Below are 22,023 nucleotides of genomic sequence, written 5' to 3'. Positions count from 1 at the left end.
TTGTGTCGCAATCCTCCAAAATTTGATTTAAGTTATCAACAAGTTAAGAACAGAGCTTGGTTAACAGATAATATCTGTCTTTTTCTAAATTGCAATTAGGCCGAAAGATTTTTATCGTTAGTAAAACATTTTCTCTGATCACGATTTAATCTCCGTCCATGAGAATAGTTTTTACAAACAGTTTTATCTAAATTTAACTTAATTGGTTCTTAATACTTCTGAGGTTGAACTGTTCAAAATGTTTAATAATAACATTAACGGTACCAATTTTTCTGCATCAGATGCGCATTTCGACAAATAATGTCTCTTCAGTGATGCTCGAGGCCAAAATATGTAAAATCCAAAGCTTATATAAAAGATGTAGAGCTATAATCCAAAAGTTTCAAAAAAGTATAGCCAAATCCGTGAAAGGAATCAGAGCTTTGCATGAGGGAGATACATTCCTTAATTTATAATATTTTTTAACATTTTGTAACAGCATGTTTAATAACACAAAAAATCCGTATTTTCATGCCAGTACCGGAGTACTGGCTACTGGGCTGGTGATACCCTCGGGGACTAACAGTCCACCAGCAGAGGCATCGACCCAGTGGTAATAATAACATTAACGGTACCAATTTTTCTGCACCAGATGCGCATTTCAACAAATAATGTCTCTTCAGTGATGCTCGTGGCCAAAATATGTAAAATCCGAAGCTTATATAAAAGATGTTGAGCTATAATCCGAAAGTTCCAAAAAAGTATAGCCAAATCCGTGAAAGGAATCAGAGCTTTGCATGAGGGAGCTACATTCCTTAATTTATAATACTTTTTAACATTTTGTAACAGCAAATTTAATAACACAAAAAATCCATATTTTCATGCCAGTACCGGAGTACTGGCTACTGGGCTGGTGATACCCTCGGGGACTAACAGTCCAACAGCAGAGGCATCGACCCAGTGGTAGTAATAACATTAACGGTACCAATTTTTTCTGCACCAGATGCGCATTTCAACAAATAATGTCTGAAGCTCGTGGCCAAAATATGTTAAATCCAAAGCTTATATAAAAGATGTAGAGCTATAATCCAAAAGTTTCAAAAAAGTATAGCCAAATCCGTGAATGGAATCAGAGATTTGCATGAGGCAGATGCATTCCTTAATTTATAATATTGTTAACATTTTGTAACAGCAAATTTAATAACACAAAAAATCCGTATTTTCATGCCAGTACCGGAGTACTGGCTACTGGGCTGGTGATACCCTCGGGGACTAACAGTCCACCAGTAGAGGCCTCCACCCAGTGGTAGTAATAACATTAACGGTACCAATTTTTTCTGCACCAGATGCGCATTTCGACAAATAATGTCTCTTCAGTGATGCTCGTGGCCAAAATATGTAAAATCCAAAGCTTATATAAAAGATGTAGAGCTATAATCCAAAAGTTCCAAAAAAGTATAGCCAAATCCGTGAAAGGAATCAGAGCTTTGCATGAGGGAGATAAAATGATTGTGATTCTAAAGATGTTGATTAATGGTACTTTTAAATTAATGTATTTCTGTGTGTATTTAGACAAAATTAAAGAAAAGTATTTGACCCTTAAAAGTAGACCTTACCGTATTCTTTGTGGAAAGACAGGGATATGTAAGTCAGTGGGTATTTTTTGCATGACACGTATCGAAGGTATAATAACCACGATTTAAAATATCAAAAATGTGAGCAATTTAATAATTGTTAGATAAGCAATAGATAACAGAAAACACTTAGCAAATGACAATGACCAACATGAATTTTAACAGTAACTAGCATTCAAGCTCAAGACTTCAATTAAATTGATAGAAAGATTATATCTTCATAAGATGAACACACATAGTGTTTTGTATATGTTTTTGTCGGATTCTCAATGTTTTGTGAACCTTGGATAATTGCATCTCCATATCTTTGTCATTACTTACATTTTGTAGCTAACATTTTGAATTTTAACATTTATCAGTCACGATTCAACCATTTATAACAAAGGACGAAAATCCAACGGGTCATTTTGAAATTCACTTATCGTTTTGATAGTAAGTTATCCTACGGAGCATTTCTCTGTGTTTGTTACAGATGGACGACATACTTTGCAACAGTCATCCTTTTCTGACATTCTATTTAATTATTTACTCAAAAACAAAACAGCAGTACTTTTCAATTATTCATTATACGTAGTCTTTTATGAGTTCATTGTATTGTAGAAGACAGACGGTACAGATGGTTTAGACAAGGTGATGACAACTAAATAAAGTGTTGTATTAAATTTATCATGCGCATTCAATGCGTATAAGGTTCTATAAAGAAAAATTAACTGATTGTCATTTAGATATAAATAGGCAAACACATGTTTATTTAATACTTTAGACAATAAAAGTCTACATAAGTATCCTATAGCTTTTCACCCTATAGTATTTGATATACTAGTACATTTAACATGGTGAAACCTGGTTTTACGCGGTAAACATGATGCTTCTAAACGATATTGTCATAGAAGCTGTGAAATAGAGTTATCATATGACAGTAACATGTGATTTTTGTAGATAGATAACTGTAGCATAAAATCTTTGTATACATTTATCAGTTGTAATTGACTTTGAGCAAGCTTAAAGGGATTGCTATTAATTCGGTTCTTTCTTTCCATTGTTTTTTATCTTAGTTGTTTTGTGCATCGTACCCGATCTTTTGAGTTTTGCAAATAGCATGTCAGAAGTCAGGATCATGTAGTTGAGGGTTACTCGTTTCGTTCGTGTCTTTAACATTTGTTAGTAAGGGTGCCTGTAATTTCTTATATCCACTTTATTTTCACTTTAGAGAATACTTGTGACATAAGCAATCCAACTAAATATTCTGTTTTAATATCGTATGCAATTTTATTTTTGGAAAACAATTTTCTGTCTCAATAACATAATTATATTTAGTTGGTTTCAACATTTTTTAACATTAATAACTTAATGCATTGAAGACCGTTTCTGATATGTATCCGTCTCTTTTTCGTACAAAACACAATGTTTTAAACGGTTTATTTTTCTATGTTAACAATATCTTTATGGCTTTTTTCTAACAATTTTCTGTCTCAATAACACAATAATATTTAGTTGGTATCAACATTATTTATCTTTAATAACTGAGTGCATTCAAGTCAGTTAGAGAAATTTATTCGTCTCCTTTTCGTACAAAACTTTATTTTTTATATGGTTTAGTTTTCTATCTTAACAGTATTTTTATGTTTGTTTTTCTAACATAAAGTCGCTGTGTTTAAATTCGTTACGTTGATTATCATATTCGAGCATTTGGTTATGTCAGAATTATTAGACTTGCACTTTTTTTGTTTAATTTACATTTGAGTTGTTCAGTGTTAAAGTAAATACTTTTGTAAATAAAAACTGATGTATAGAATTAATTTTAGAAGCCGTAGACTAAAACTGTTTACTCCAATGGTTTTCACCGTTATCAAATAACAACCTAAGACATTTGCTATTGCAATGCATTTATTTGTTGTTCTTTGGAATACAATTACCCAAGACAAACAACTGTTATGTATCCATATGTGGTCGCTGCATTTTTTAAAAGGAGACATATGTTTGTACCTTTTTTTTTTTTTTTTTTTTTTTATCATAAACGTTATTTCTATTTGATATTGACGAATTGTGTTTAGCTGTAATAGCCTTTTCATTAATTTTTCATAATTTTATTTTCTGTTACTGTAATGCTACTGCATAATGCGTGATTTGATATATAAATAAAGACAAGCAATCAACACTAGACTCTTCCCCGAGCCAGGTGTGTACTGTACGTAGAAAATATTATTCTGAGAATTTGTCTGCATCCAACATTAGCAGATGCTATTGTCCATCCTGATAACTTCCATGTTCCCTACTAATAAAGTACATACACAAATAAAAAAGCAACCAATAGTTTAGTCTACTTCCCAGCTTTTTAAAATGTTATGTAAGTAGCTATTTGTAGGATAGAAAATTTGAATTAATAAGTAATGCAGTATTCTAATACAAATGTTTTTGTTATTAAATTATGCTGTTATAAAATGTTAGACGTTATTCTAAATTAAGATATGTATCTTCCTCAGTCAAAGCTCTGATTCCTTGTTCGGCTTTGGCTATACCTTTTATACCTTTTTGGATTATAGCTCTTCATATGTTTAATATGCTTTTGATTTTCAATTAGTTTGACCTGGAGCATCATTGAAAAACCATTTATTGTGGAAATTCGTATCTGTTGCAGAAACATTGATACCGTTAATGCTATTAACATATAATGAATTGATGTTCACAAAAGCTTAAGACATAGTCTCAAAACCAAGGTGATAAATCTATGGGATTTTCACTAGATCAAACATCTGTAGTAATCTTGGTAAAATTCCTTTGATGAATAATTTAAGTCAACCATAGTGGTAGGTTTTTTCGGTTTAACAACCCATAAAAGTTGGTTATAAGCGTAGATACTTAGACACTGAGGCTACCAACCAAATTAAATAATTATGGATAAGATGGAGTAACATATATACTGCTATTATGAATCAATGGATTACGAACAACTGTGTCTGTAGTTATCAAAGGTACTAATATACTGTACCTATCAATCAATCAATTCACATTGGCAAAACACTTCTGCAGTGATAGGAGATACTCAAATAATGTGTACTATTTTCATACCTTCTGGAAATAATAATCCACCATAAAAGGTATCGACTCAATGGTAATTTATAAGTTAAATATACCAATTTTACTACATCAAATGCGAAAATCGACAATGAAAGTGATGCTCTAGGCAATGATACTAGTACTAAGTAATTGAAATTAAAAGCTTACTCTAATACTTAAGAGGTGATAAAATCACAAAGTACAAACATTATAGCCTCACTCACTGGAAGCAAGTCATTTCGTACCTTGACCATTTCATACCTCTGCCATTTCGTACCCCAGTTTTACCATTTCGTACCCACGATAATATCCATTTCGTACCCTATGAGCCAAATGCATCTATCATTGGGTACCTCATGGACTTAATGAATGTTAACTAATCTAAATCATATTTTGTAAAGTTTTTAAGGATTTTTATGTTTTTTAATATATAACATAAATAAAATTCTGCATCTAGACGTAAACAAATTATTAAGACCGATGATTGGTTTGATCTAGCAGCAATTGGAAACTTTACAAGTTATATGTCACTTTGTTTGTTGATTTGTCCTTTATTAATTGTTAAACTTTAAAAATATGAAGTTTATTTACCAACAAAACAAATGATTATCTGCAACTGTTAATATAGTTTTCAAACAGTAAGAGGTACGAAATAGTATACCTACAAATCTTCCATGAGGTACGAAATGGTAAACATACTTATATACCTATATGGAGTTATTTTCTTTCAGAACGACAGGCCATTCTTTTTCAGAATCAACCCGGACGATACCATGTTTCAATGATATATGCTCCAAGGCATACAATAATGACCTGTGTGAGGTCATTATTTTCCTTGATAAACATGCAATCTATGATTTATTTCAAAACTTTATTCGTCAAATAGTTTTTTGTTGCCGATTTGGAAATTTATTTTTTAAAGTTCAATCGATGATAGGTGTAAAAGAAACCGTCATTGTAGTCCCGCATTTTAATTTTAGAAACAAATAACGTGAAATACGTGAAGTTTTGTTAATTTATCGTACAATAAAGAAACATTATCATATATGTCAGATGAATTTTAATGTAGACTTTCATAAAATAAATCCAGATTTAACATATTTGTGTGTAAGATTTTGAAAATCTTATTGAGTCACACTGAATAGGTTGATTGATTTTTGGCTGCTTGCTTAACGTCCAGTGGCAAATTTTTCATGCATGTTCAGAACGATTCACACTGTATAGGAAATCATACTGTGACCTATATGTATTTATATTCGTCTTCGTGCCAGTTCTTAACTTTTTAAAATTTATGTATACCTTTTACTCTATCAAATGACCAACTGATAAGATAATCTTATATTCTATTGAATATATAACATAAACGTAACTCACGAAAGGGTCAGGTGCGGAGGGTATATAAATATATCCTGATTATCTTTTAATAAAATGTATTGCTATTCAAAAGACAATCTTTCTGAATTTTTCATTCGATTCAAGTAAAATTGTTAAAAAAATAACCACTTTTCCACGATAGAAATAACATAACAAAAAGAAAGAAAAAACATACCCCTCCACCTTTTCCTTTTTATTTATTTGTCGCTGGCTCAACTTTTTCAAAATCGACATCTGACATCGATAAAGTAATTCTTTCTGAAAAGTATACCTCCACAGCTGGACGTTTAGTGAGCTGAATTATGATACTTTTCAGAAACAATTACTATATCGATGTCAGATGTCGATTTTGAAAAAGTTGAGCCAGCGACGATTGAATAAATACAGTTATCAGAGATTATTTAAGAATATTAAGATGTATTTTGTCTTAGATACATGATTGTTTTATTAGTTTATTAGTTTATAAGTTTAACTGACGTGTCTATAAAAAATATAGGATCTTAAAAATAACAATTTATCAAGGTTTTACATACCTCTTAAAAGTTTTATTATATAGAGTTAATCCTCTTATCCCTTGTGAGCGTACAATTTGTGAAATTCCAAGGAGACCATATTTGAAATTCTATAGTTGTAATGCTCGAGGAATGTATGATATGAGTATTGCTTTTCAATGCTTAAAACTTTCGATCATGATAGTTCAACAGATGTTTACCATACATATTATATAAAACAATGTTATAATGATTGGCCAGACAAATTCTCAAAGGAATAACTTTTCAAATTATATGCATACATGTATATGCTCTAAGCAATCAAAGACAGGCTTGATCTGAGCGTCACTGATGAGTCTAATGTAGACGAAACGCGCTATTGGCGTATTAAATTATTATCGTGATACCGTTGAAAACTATAATCAGACCAAAGATGAAATTACTTTCTCCATCAGTATTGTATATATGTTGTGGATACTTATAAAAAACTGTTAAAAACTTACAATTTTGGTATCTTCTCACGGTGAAATGTTATAAACATATTTTGCTATTTTACTTCTTATACTTGCTTTACTAATTGTAGGACTGATTACAATGTTTAGTTCAACAATCATAAAATATAGCATATTTACCTGACGATATCGGGATATAGGTACTTAGTCGGATCTTAGCATGTACTTGTGTTTTGTTTACAAACCGGTATTTTATAAAAATAAACAAACAAATGTCGAAATGTTCAGGACTTCATTAAATCTGTATTTGGGTAAGATGAAGCAAGCATACGATTTTTATTGCGTATTACACATTCCTGGTATCTATGATGAGTTTATTTGAGAAGCAAATAATCTTTAACTACTTTATTAAAATATTGTGTAAAAACATTAATTATGAGCTATGAAAGTCAAGTGGCTCGAGCATTTTTCTAAGGAAATTAAAAAAAATTTCAAAGAAATAATTTTTACAGTGGGTTAGCTTTCATAAGTCTTCACTATCCTATAGATTAACAACTTTTGGTTATTTTTATAATTTAGAATCTTCATTGAAGGTGGAACACTAATGCACAGTTAATTAATTATATTGATGTGCCATTTGTATGCAAGAGTGACATTCCTTTGTATTATGTACCGATTCGAAAACAAGTTATGCGAGTATTGTCTCCCTTTAACAGGTACATTATTTTATAATTAAGTTTCTGATATAATTTTGAATAATTACAAAATGTATCAATTCAATATATTGCACGTTTTGTTATTGGTGTATCAAAAACATTGATGTACGAAAATAATTTCATATATTTGAAACGTTTAAAATGATTACATATCAATATAAAGAAATGTTTATCATTTTTGAAAAAGACTATAAATGAAAGTCGAATTATTTATCTCCCCTGCATGATAGATTGATTGGGAAACTAACCAGAGTTATCTAATATTAATCACAGAGAGGGACTAGCCAGCAATTTTTAATTGTAGCTTATTTTACGCTAAACAATTTTCCACTAAAAATGAATGTTACTTTATACATTAGTTTTGTTAGCTAAATCTACAAATTTTATTAGATATTATGAATTTTTATTACAATAGATTAATATGCTATAAAATATTATAATAGATTAATGTAGATACAAATATCTTGTTTGCGAAAGAGATACCCCAGTAAACTATACCTTGTAAAATATAACTTTCATTCAAACAAAACATTCTCGTTAACTGAAGTTACCAAGAAGCTTGATTGTTTTATTTACAGCCTTTCTGTCATATGTAGAGCACTCGTTTTAAAAAGACAATTGGCATTCATTTGGGAATAAAATATGCCCAACTTCTTACTTATTTGTTTCATTATTTATATGACATCATGTAGGACTTTGTCAGTAAGAAGTTAAGTGCGCATGCATAATCTTTACACTTATCATGTCGTTAAATAAATGAAGTCCTTTCAAAGATATTTCAAAGTTTCGTGAGATAATTGTTTTAACAATAAAAAAAAAAAGAAGGATTTCAACTGTCTAATCCAAAATAAATAATTTTTATATACATGTAGTAATATTTCAACAGAGTCTTCATATGTTGTGTATATCACGCTATATTCAAGAGCTTGTGTTTGCTATAATGATATCCAGATAAGGCAACTTTATATTATACGGTCATGGATATGTACCATTTATCGTAACCTTTATCTCTTCCCGTCTTTTTCTTTGTTTTAACAACACTTAAAATCCTGTGTTTTGTTTTTGTTTTTTAAATAACGTAATCATTGTTTTTGCGTTGTAGACTTCCTTTTGTCTTTTGTCTTTTAAATCTTTCGCCATGATTGTGTCGGCATGTATTTCATGTATATTTTTCTCCCTGATAGCAAAACCCAAGCATTTTACAGCACTTTTGATATCGAGTGATCATATTGTAATTTATATGTGCCAAATGTGCCAAATAATTTTCTTATATAGCTGGAGTGCTTGTTTCTTTCGCCATTATATTGATGTGTTGTATTGTTCCCATCATTGTGAAAGTAAAATGATACAGATATTGAAGTCCGAGGAAATTCAAAACGAAAAGACCCATATCAGATAGCAAAATCGTAAGTTTACAAACATCAAACGAATGGATAGTATCCATAACCGTGAATACTGTAAGAATTCTGAAAATCAAATAGTTATGATAATAAATTGGTATGTGTTTTCTCATTGTTGACGGCTGCAAGGTTGCATATAATTGCTCACATCCATTTCACTGGAACTTAGATTGATACTTGTCTCATTAGCAATCCTAACACAAATATTTATTTTTATATTGAATTTCTTATTTTAGCTCAGAAAGTTTTATGTACAACAATATCGTTCAAATGTCATAGATTGCAAGGAATGTGTTCTTTAATAATTTGTATTAATGTGTCAAACGTAGATAGGATATACACCATAAAGCACTGTATTACGTCTCACGAAGAACAATACACATTCAGTGGAATCATTATTATTAATTTCATTCCACCTTTGAGGGATTTCGTGGTTAAAGAGTCACGATTTTAAATGTTCAACGAATGCATTTTTAAGCTTGTGTGCAGACGTTTGAAAAACAACGAAATCAAATTTCCTAAATCCACGACATTTGATACCCACGGAAAAAATGAATACACAGTACCGTACAGTTCATGTAACAGCCGATTTTGAACAGATATATCATGTCATGGAGTGGTATTTGCGAAAAATACAAGTCGAGGGACTTAAATTTCCCGAGCCGCTAAGCAAGGGAAATTTTTTCCCAAGACTTGTATTTTTCGCAAATACCCCTCAATAACATGACATATCTGTTTAATTTCAACGAATAAATTTTAATTGAAACTCTCTGTACTAAGAAAAGGAAATATTCATTTGAGGACAAGGACTATCATAATACCCAGGGAATTATGTATGTACTTATACGCGTTCGTGCTGTCTTTATGAAACGTCATATCCAAAAAATATTGGCGGGCAGATGCTCGCGAGGGTAAAAAAGGGATATCCAAAAATGGCAAATATCATGGAATTTTAGGCATATTCACCGGGCAGTGATGAAAAACAGGCAAATTCGTTCGAAATGAGGAAAAAATATTAGAATATACGAAAAAACACTGGCTATCAACCAATCACAAGCTGGCATTCTTATATAAGGTGTAATTAATGATAAAATAAATTGTAACTCGAAATCGAATAAAGCATATTCAGTTTTTGATTATATATAATGATTTCCTACCTTTGAATAATTAATCACATTTTGTTGCTATTGTATGTCAGGCTTTATAGAGCATACCGTTACATTGTTATTTTTTATTCATTTGTGTTTGTATCGGTTTCAAATGTTTTGATGATGGAAGAATTATACCCTTATTTATTTATAATTGCTTAACTAAAAATGTAGAGTTTCAGATTTCCGTTTTCTTTGTATATAATTTACGAATTTACCACAAATACCCTGGCCGAAAATCAGATTCGCTCATTTTGAAATTAACTAATCGTCTTGAAAAAAAGTAAAATCACAAAAATACTGAACCGCGAGGAAAATTCAAAACGGAAAGGTCCTAATCAAATGGTAAAATCAAAAGCTCAAACACATCAAACGAACAGGCTACAACTGAAAAGTAAGTTTTTTTTTTAGCATTTCCCTGTGTTTGTACCTAACGGACGGCGAACCTTGCAACAGTCATCTTTTTCTGACTTTCTATTAAATTATTCACTCTATAACAAAACAGCACTACTCTTCAATTATTCATTATACGTAGTCTTTTATATGAGTTCTATTCATTGTAGAAGACAGACGGTACAGATGGTTTAGACAAGGTGATGACAACTAAATAAAGTGTTGGATTGAATGATCATGCTCATTCAACGCGCCTAAGGTTCTATGGAACTAGAAGAAAAAATAGCTGACTGTCATTTAAGTAGTAATAAGCAAAAACATGTTTATTTGGTAATTCGAACAATAAAAATCTACATAAATATCACATAGCTTTTCACACTATGTCATTTGGTATTCATTTAACATCATGAAACCTGTTTTTACGCAGTTAACCTGATGTTTCTAAATGATATTGTAATAGTAGCTGTGAAATAGAGTTATCATATGACAGTAACATGCTATTTGTAGATAAATCACTGTAGCATTAAAACTTTGTATGCATTTATTCGTTGTAATTGACTTCGATAAAGCTTAAAGTGATTGCTAGTATTTCGGTTCTTTCTGTCTATTGATTTATTATGTTAGTTGTTTTGTGCATAGTACCCGACTTTTTGAGTTTCGCAAATTGCCTGTCCGAAGTCAGGAACATTTTGAGTGCTCATCGTTTCATTTATGTCTTTTACATGTGTAAGTATGGTTGCCTATGATTTCTTATATCCACTTTATTTTAACCTTGGTTAACCTTGGTTAAACTACAAATTCTGTTGGTTTTTTATTATATCGTAAGAATTTTTTAATTATTTTTTTTTCAGTTTTAAAAAACAATTCTGTCTCAATAACACGATTATTTTTAGTTGGTATCAACATTATTTAACATTAGTAACTGGGTGCATTTAAGTCAGTTTGAGATATGTATCTGTTTACTTTTTGCACAAAACACAATTTTGTATATTTGTAATTTCATTCGTTTAAACGGGCAGTGCATTAGAATGAAATTGATTTCTCCTAGGTGTTTTCATCATATGTAGCATAGAGGGCGCTAGGTTTCCCCGCTTCAAAATTATTTTCGCGGGACTATCCACTTTACAAAGTCTTTGGTATTTATTATAGCCTGGTATGGCGTGTACATTCAGAGTGTTTATATAATACTTGGATATTTGGTACAAGTATTGGTTATACTTGAATATTTGGTACAAGTATTGGTTATACTTGGATATTTGGTACAAGTATTGGTTTAATGTCTACATTGATGGGTGGTTTATACCAGGAGAAGGTTTATTTTTCTTTCTTATTAATATTTTAATGGGTTTTTTCCAAAAGCAAGTGTTTAAATTCGTTCCGTTGATTGTCATAGTCAAGCATTTGGTTCTGTCAGGATTTGATTTACATAGGAGTTCAGTATTTTGTAAATACTTATTCTGTAAATATAAACTGATATATAGAATTAATTTTACTCAGTCGCATACTCTATGTTTTTGCTGGAATGATTTTCACAAAGTGCTATTATCAAATCATAAATTAAGGCATTTGTAAGGTTGTAGGAAGTTGCTGTTGAAATTAGTTTGTTAATTGGTCTTTGGAATAAATTTACCCATATCAAACAACTGCTATTTATCCATATGTGGTCAGTGCATTCTTTAAAAGGAGCCATTTATAATTTTTTTTATTTTTTTTATCGTTTAAAAAAATAAAAAAAATTATAAATGGCTCCTTTTATTTCTATTTAATATTGACGGATTGTATCTAGATGTAATAGCCATTTTATTAATTTGTCATCATTTTTTTTCTGTTACTGTAAAGCTATTGTACAATGCGTAATTTGAAATATAAATAAAGACAATCAATCAACACTAGCCTTTACCTCGAGTCATATGTGTACTGTACGTAGTTAATATCATTCTGAGAATGTGTCTGCATCCAATATCTGTGGATGATATTGTCCATCCTGATAACTTCCGTGTTCCCTACTAATAAACTACATAAACAAATAAAAAAAGCAACCAATACTTTGATTAACAGTTCCCAATTTGTTCATGTGGCCTAAGTAGCCATTTGTAGGATACAACATTTGAATAAATGAGTAAAGTAGCTATCATTAATCTATGTATATAAAAGCCAAAATGGATCTGATATATTGCATGGTGTTGCAACCAAGGTGTTTAATTTGTGGGATATAGACTAGATCAAATATTTCTATAATAATCTACGGTAAATTTCAGAAAACCTTGGATGAATCCAAATATCACAGTTACTCATATGTATATCAATAAACCAATTCATGATGGTGTATATGTTGGTAGTGATAAGATAATTGGGTGGTTGACAATCCATACAAGCTAGCTGGTATCAATCGGAGATACTTAGACACTGGGGCAACCAGCTAACTTGGATATATCTGGATAACTCGAAGTAACTTAAATACTGTGAGTATCTAGCAATTAGCGAAAAACACGTCTGTTTGTAGTTATACTATAATATATTGTATCTATGAATCAATTCACCGTTAGCAAAACATGTCTGCAGTAATCGGAGACATTCAAATACTGTTAACTATTTTCATACCTTCCAGAACTAATAAAAAGTTACCAGGATTAATATTAAAATCTAGTACGCCAAACGCGCGGTTCGTCTACATAAGACTCATCAGTGCCGCTTATATCAAAATATTTATAAAGCCAAACAAGTACAATGTTGAAGAGCATTGAGGATCCAATTTTCCAAACAGTTGTGCAAAATACGACTACGGTTATCGATGACTTGGATAAGAAAATCCTTAGTTTTTCGAAAAATTCAAAGTTTTGTAAACAGAAAATTTATAAAAATTACCGCATTATTGATATTCATGTCAACACCGAAGTGTTGACTACTGGTCTGTTGATACCCTCGGGGATGAAACTTCCACCAGTAGTGGCATCGACCCAGTGGTGTTAAAAGTTATCAAAGTTACAATATAATTTAAATCTAGTACTCCAGACACGCGGTTCGTCTACATAAGACTCATCAGTGCCGCTTATATCAAAATATTTATAAAGCCAAACAAGTACAATGTTGAAGAGCATTGATGATCCAATTTTCCAAACAGTTGTGCAAAATACGACTACGGTTATCGATGACTTGGATAAGAAAATCCTTAGTTTTTCGAAAAATTCAAAGTTTTGTAAACAGAAAATTTATAAAAATCACCGCATTATTGATATTCATGTCAACACCGAAGTGTTGACTACTTGGCTGGTGATACCCTCGGGGATGAAACTTCCACCAGTAGTGGCATCGACCCAGTGGTGTTAAAAGTTATCAAAGTTACAATATAATTTAAATTTAGTACGCCAGACGCGCGTTTCGTCTACACAAGACTCATCATTGTAAATTGTCTTCTATACTACTTGTATGAAATAGAAATATACCCCATGTCAAGGTGTTTATTCAACAATTTTGGAGTGATTCTTTACTAGTAGATGTTTATTCGGTTTCAGCAGTCCGTTGTATAATATGATATTGTTCAATTATTTATTCATAAAAAAGGATAAAAAAAAAGACTGGTAAAATAATCAGGTCATGTTTATCGGAAATTATTTTTGTGCTGTGTGGTAATGTGTATGTTAATAACAGTATCTGAAATAGTGTCACTTTCATCATATCATCTCTTCATAAATTTTTCGGACGCCATCACGGGTTGACGTTATGGAATAAATGTTTCACAGATGATACCGAATATGTTTCTTACGTCATAACTACAATCCCTTCCCCTTTCATGAATGTGACCTACCGAATAAGACAATTTACCGGGTTTGTTATAACATGAGCAACACGGCGGGTGCCACATGTGGCGCAGGATCTGCTTACCCTTCCGGGGCACCTGAGATCTGCCCCCTAGTTTTTGGTGGGGTTCGTATTGCTTATTCTTTAGTTTTCTATGTGTTGTCATGTGTACTATTGTTTGTCTGTTTGTCTTTTTTTATTTTTAGCCATGTCGTTGTCAGTTTATTTTCGATTAATGAGTTTGACTGTCCCTTTTATATCTTTCGTCCCTCTTTCTTGGTATTTAGTTACTTTGTTACAAGAGTATGCCTCAATCATATTTTGGTGTATATGTGCATGTATCGTCAACATATTGTCACTGCTGTCAATATATACACAAAACACCGGAACTTCATCACTGAATTAACTAAATGTCATTCAACCTACTGCTGACAGGTTATTTTTAATGACACACAAACAATAAAGGTAGTATATGGTGTCGACCCTTTTGAACATATCAATCACAATTATTTACCTGAAACTTATGAATGGAAGCTATTATGCCTAAACCTTATACATTTCTATTATGCCATGCATGAATAAATCTAAAGCATGTATTTTTCATGTCATTATTAATATCAGTTCTTTATTTCAGGTACTTTTTTTTACCATGTGAAACAAGACAATCTGAACGCTAGTATATTGGTAGTATCTGATAATGGTACAATAAAACTAAACAACACATTGAGTTATTATCCAGAGGGATCGGTTATATCATTTAAAATCTTCTGTGTTGATACTGGTGGAAAACAGGATTCAACATCAATCAAAATACTTATTCCTATAACAACAAAAGTGCCATCAGTAGTTGTTGTGCAAAGTAAAATATTTTACTACACTTTTTTCAAACATGCTTCCAACATGGCATGGTTTGTTCCTTCGATAGTTGCAATTTTTTTCTCCGTCTTCGTTGTTATCATGACCATATACTCCTTCAGAAACATCTGCATGTGTGAAAATCAAAACGGTAGGTACTTTTTTATAATGGTGTTGAAATTAGTTATTTAATATTTTAATTTCCAATAGATCACTATGAGTATATTAATAAGGTGATGTGGATTGTTTGTCAATCAAACAACGATTCACCGACACCGCACTTGCGAGAAAAATATATGATATATAATATAAAATAAATACATAAATCGATATTGCTAACTTAAAAAAACTAACAAAAAACTCATACTATTTAAACTCCCCGAACAAAAGTATAATTTATGGGTTTTGTTCAATCTCACTTAAATGCTTGTTTTGCATGACGGTCGATGATACAATATAAAAAAGAAGATGTGGTATGATTTTCGAGTAGTCAACATTCCACAAGAGACAAAGGGAAAAAGCAATTAACAGCTATAGGTCACCACACAGCCTTCAAACTAAGCAAAGCCCATACCGCTTAGTCAGCTATAAAAGGACCCGAAATCACTAATGGAAAACATTTCAAACGAAAAAACTAAAGGCCTAATTAGTGTACATAAAAAAATGATAAAAAAAGACATGTAACACAACAACAAACGACAACCACTGAATTACAGGCGCCTGCCATGGAACAGGCACATACATACAGAATGAGGTGGGGTTAACCATGTAAGCGTTTTCTGGTGACAAATATGGAGCTGGATCCACTTACCCTGCCATAGTACCTGAGAATATCCCTTGAACTTTTGTATTGGTTCGTGTTGCTGAACTAGTGTTATAAATATGGCCGTTAGTTTTCTCGTTTTGGTTGTTTTACATTGTTCATTTCTGGGCATTTAATACTATGCGGTATGGTTTTAGTGTAGTTTAAACATATTGTATTGTTCAAAAATGACAAATAGATTTGACACAAGTTTTTCAACTGAGTAACGTCAACTCCAATGCGGAATGGGCTTTGAGCATTGTTAAATGCCGAACGGTGACCTAAAATTGTTAATTTCTGTGTGAACACTATTGTTTGACTTTCGTCCTTTTTCTGTTATGTCATCAAATTGTCAGTTTTTCGTTTAATTAAAGATTTCAGTGTCCTATTTCTAATTTTCGTATACTTTCGGTCGTATTTACATGAATATGAGAAGTTTATTACACGATGTTTCAGTGAATGGACGTTTTCTGGCTAGAACAGCTAGATTAGTGAAATGGTGCCTTTGGATTGATTGATTGTTGGTTGCTTTACGCCGCATTAGCACAACAAGGTTTTATCGCGGCGACGGTGCCTTTGGAAAGAGTATGACAATGTTCAAATATTTTAAACAAAATAGACAAAAATGCTGCAATAATAAAACCTATTGGTACGGATAAAATATCTAAAATTTCATTTCTTTTTATTTGTTTTTTAAATTACTCTTTGTTTTAATTTCCCAAGATGCCCTGTATATTTGTAATTTTTTTCTAATTCGTCTGGAATTTTTACTTGGTATCGCCTAAAATTAGAAGATGTGTTATACTTGCCAATTTGGCAACTGTCAAAAAAAAAAAACCCAACAACAACAAAGAAAAAAAAATGCCTGTACCAAGTCAGGAATATGACAGTTGTTTTCTTTTCGTTGGGTTTTTTGTTGAGCTTTTGTTTTTGTCATTTGATATTAGAATTTTCCTCGCAACTTGGAATTTATCGAAATTAATGTTTGATTACCATATCAGGTTACAAGAGGATATGAAGTACAACATAGCAGACTTCTAGCAGCTATCAACGTTATTGTTTTCGTTAAATACTCGTAAAAATGGGACAATGGTCGAAACATGGCAGTGTGGTAATACCTTTCATTTAACCAAAATGGATATATTTATTAAGCTGCAGAACATGCTTATAAAGAATAATCCTATTAAACAGATGATACACAACTTATACAGTTTACATATACATATACAGCATTAATGTCGAAAACTATTTCTAACATATAGCGGAGTTTGGCATACAATTTACATTGGTACATAACAAACAAACAAGTGTTAAGAATTTTCTGTGCCTCATATAGGTATTTACCAAGGTTATTTAATTCCTTAATATTTCTTACTGATAATAAATGAACCAATTTGAAAGTAGATGGGTTTCTATATATATTTACTTCTGACATTTGCATATTTATTACACTCTAATATAAAATGATATTCATCTTCGATTACATTATTATCACACATAGTACAAACACGCTCATTTCTGGAAATATTAAAGTATCTTGAAGTTCCAGTTTCTACATTAAGTAAATGTGAATTGATTCTATAATTATCTGCTACAACAAGTTTATTGCTACCAAAATGAAGGCTTTGTGTATATTGGTGAAGACGTTAATTCTAGATGCGGAATTACATACAAGGTGTGGTTGATATTAACGACAGAGAAATAATTGACGTTTTTAGTAACAAGTACGGTGATCTTCTAATTGAAGTTTTGACCAATTGTAACTTGTGTATGCTTAATGGTCGTGCTGATGGAAATAACGACTTCACATGTGTATCAAAGCGTGGACGGTCAGTTGTTGACTATGTCTTTACACCTCATGAACAGTTAGACATGTGCACAAGCTGTGACGTGTATTTAGTGTCTGATCTTATAGTCGATACTGGTCTGAACTTTAAGAAGTCCATCCCGGACCATGGACCAATAGTGTGGACTGTAAAGGTGAAGAAAGACATTGCATGCGATACGAGTAATATTGGACAAGCACCAAATACAGATAAACCCAGGTACAATTTGAAACGCTTCCCATTGAACTTTCTTGACAACAATACACACATTCAAGATACTATTGACAAAATTGAACACGAACTAGTCACAATTAAAGACATTAATAGTGCATATACACAGTTTGTTACTTTAATAGAAAAAGAGATGAAAGACACTGTTCCCGTATTGAAGACCCCAACAGGACCAAGTTCGAATAAAAGGAAGAAATCGCTTCGAAAACCATATTTGACTGAAAAACTTACCTCATTATGGAAAAAAGTGTGTGTTAAAGAAAAGCAGTGGTTGGATTGAAAAAACTGCACTAATCTAAGACGTAAACTAAAACAGGAATTTTGTAATATTCGTAATCAGTTCGATAAACTAAATAGAAATACTAAACATAACTTTCAATTAAAGGAGCAGGATGATTTGATTAAACTGTTTCAAAGTAATAACACTCGGGACTTTTGGAAATACATTGGTAATATTGGTATTGCGAATGAACGTCGCCAAAACATCCCATTCAAAGTAAAAACAGATGAAGGCTTTAGCAGTGATGTTGATGTTGTCCTGGACAAATGGAAAACAGATTATGAAAAACTATTTAATTCTGGTGATAATGGTAACTTTGATAGCAATTATTTAGACTGTGTAAAGGGAAACAATCATGTTTTCCCGACCAGGAACTGTGACACTTTGAACTGCCCTGTTATGAGACAAGATGTCATTGACGCTGTAAATAGGACTAAATTGAATAAAGCAGTCGGTTTTGACTATATTCCTGCGGAAAGTTTACGCAATATCATATGTATAGACCTGTTATTTAAACTTATTGCATTCTGCTTTCAAAATGGTAAAGTGCCTGATTTATGGTTAAATGGAATTATTAATCTTATTCCAAAAAATGATAGTGGTTGTAAATTCGATCTTATGTCATATAGAGGTATAACTATTTTATCTATCCCATGTAAAATCTTTGCTGACATTTTAAATAAGCGTTTAAATAAATGGCTTAATGAAAATGAAATTTTATGTGATGAACAGAACGGTTTTCGAAAAGGTAGAAACTGTACAGATCATGTTTATGTATTAGATAATAATGTCAAAAGTAGAAAAAATGCAAAAAAGATACATTTGTATGTTTTGTTGACGCAAAGAAAGCATTTGATACTGTTGATAGAGACTGTCTACTATTTAAATTGAGAAAAATTGGTATTAGCAGTTTGTTTTTAAATTGTATTACCTCTTTATACAGTAATGTCAATTGTGCAGTCAGAGTAAATAACTTTATGACATCCTTTTTCCTGTTGCTCTTGGTGTAAAGCAAGGCTGTGTTTTATCACCGACTCTATTTAAATGATTTAGTCTCATATATTAAAGAAGCAAATTGTGGTATTCAAGTAGATGACATAATGGTCTCTATGTTATTATATAATTATGACATTGCATTGATTGCACCTGATGCAGAGAAACTGCAAAAGCAATTGGACATTTTAAACAAGTGGTGTGAAAAGTGGAGATTAACTCTAAAAAAAAAACAAAAAAAAAACCAATTGTTCGTTTTAGAAATAAATCTATACAAAGAATCAATTCAGTTCAAATGTGGTGAACTTTGTCTTGAATATGCAGCTTGTTATAAATATCTTGGTGTAATTTTGAATGAATTTTCAGATTATTCTATAATTGCCAAAGCATTGTATAAATCAGCTAATAGAGCTCTTGGTGTTATTAAAGCAAAATTTTGTAAAACTGGTGGTATGCATTTTGATGTATTTACTAAATTATATGACACTTTAGTCAAACCCGTTTTTACATATGCTTCCGGTGTATGGGGCATTAATATACATAATTGTATAAATAATTTGCAAAACAATGCTTGTAAATTTTTCTTAGGCTTAAGTAAAAGAAGCAGCATCTTAGCTGCTAGAGGTGATATGGGTTTTTTATAAGGGGATGCACTACTAAAAGTTGAAGTTTTTAAACTATGGAATCGTCTTAAATGTGACAATACCAGTAATATATGTAAAAAGGTTCATACCTGGGCGATTAGAAGAACACCGGTATGGGATTATAGAGTTTTATAATTTTATTTTATTATACAGTGGTGTAGAAGATGAAATTAATATGAGTAATGTATGGGATTCTATAGAAACTTTTGAAAAAGAATCTTGGCACCATGAAGTATGGAATGATAAACATAATGTCAATGGTAATAAATTAAGGTCGATATGCTAGCCCATCAGAACCTCTACAAGACCGTTTATGTATTTTTTGTGATAGTTGCCAAATTGAAGATTAAAAACACTTTCTTTCTAATTGTTGTTTTTACTCTGATATCAGACATGAATTATATGCCAAAGCCTGTCTTTTAAATGTTGATTTTGAGTATTTATGCGATATTGAAAAACTTCGTTATCTTATGTGTGATGAGAATATGGTTCCTCTTTTAGATAGTTCCCTTTATCATATGTTTTATCGACGAAAACATGTCATCTAGAAATTATATATGGTTTTTTTTAGTTTTTTATTTTCGAAATACTTTTTAAATGTAACAAAACTGTCCTTTTATGTATGTATTAGATGTTTGTTTTAATGATAGTGTCTCATAAGTCGTTTTCGGCTTGCAACCTTTTACTTAAATGTTAGGTTCTTATGACTTTGTGTGTGTATATATATATAGATATTGTAATGGATGGTGACACTTTAATAAAATAAATCCTATCTTATCTTACATATGACTGGAATAAACTGTTCAGTGGTCGATTCAAATAAAATTGCAAAGCATGTCCATCATGTATATATTGATACAAATTACATTTTGAAGTATTTAAAAAAAATGACAATCCTTCAGCTATACAATTATCAACAATTCTTTACAGCAACAGAACAGCATAAGGTTATTTGAATAGAATAGATAATGTATTTTCTTGTCAACTAAAGACGTTATGGTCTCAAAAGCTACTTCTTAACATTAAAACAATTATTGCTGAAAATTGACAACTGTCTACTATAGACCAAATTTGTTGATTCACACACAATTTCAATTCCATTAGTTATAATCCCTTTTTCAAATATCACATATTCGAGCATTTAAAAAACTTAGAAACAATCTAAGTGTTCCAAATATTAGCAAATTATAAAACATAATCCGTTTGAAATTAATTTAAAGTGAAGTTTATGCATTTACCAAGATTTGATATGTCATGACATAGTTGTATTTTATCATCGTTTATTTTGGTTTCCTTATCGTGAGCAGACAGTTAAACATTAAATCACAAACCAAGTACAGTCCAGATTCATACTATAGTTTTAAGTAATATCCCTTTCCTACTGGACAGATAAGATACTGAGGAAAGACAATCTAATGAGTTTCAGTTTAAACAATATGATACTCATGCTACACATCAGGATTTTTTAGAAAGGTATCTTATTTGGAGAAATATGAATACATTTTGTAACCACTTATTGTTGACCGTAATATTTTCAATTTTGCAGCAAACAAGTTTGTTTTTGTCGAAAACAAGCAAGGGATAAAAAAAACACAAAAATACTGAACTCCGAGGAAAATTCGAAACGGAAAGTCCCTAATCAAATGCCATTTATAATTATTAACCATTGTCTGGATCATCAATTAATCCAATGACTTAATAATATATATTCAAAAATAAATTATAATTTTGAACTGCGTATGAAAATCTAAGGCATCGATTTTCAGTATCTTTAGGTATCTATATTAAATGAACATTCAATCAGTATCTCCTAAACTAATAAATTGACAATACCTCATTTAGAATAAGAATGAGGAAATTTCTATTTTATTTTTCTTACATACCATAACACGCAGATAATTGCTTATTCAACAAATATTTATTATTATATGTATTTTGTTTTTTGAACGT

General features: G+C 31.1%; 1 protein-coding gene across 1 annotated transcript in view; it reads right to left on the bottom strand.

Annotated features, from left to right (window-relative positions):
* The window catches only part of LOC143078990 (uncharacterized), a 142,234-nt gene that overhangs the window by 94,963 nt on the left and 25,248 nt on the right, over positions 1 to 22,023 (bottom strand). The gene's annotated exons all lie outside the window — the stretch shown is intronic.

The sequence above is a fragment of the Mytilus galloprovincialis genome, chromosome 6 (genome assembly GCF_965363235.1).
Source record: "Mytilus galloprovincialis chromosome 6, xbMytGall1.hap1.1, whole genome shotgun sequence".
NCBI lineage: Eukaryota > Metazoa > Mollusca > Bivalvia > Mytilida > Mytilidae > Mytilus > Mytilus galloprovincialis.
The sequence above is the reverse complement of the archived record's forward strand: the minus strand, read 5'-3'. Positions and strand labels throughout refer to the sequence as shown.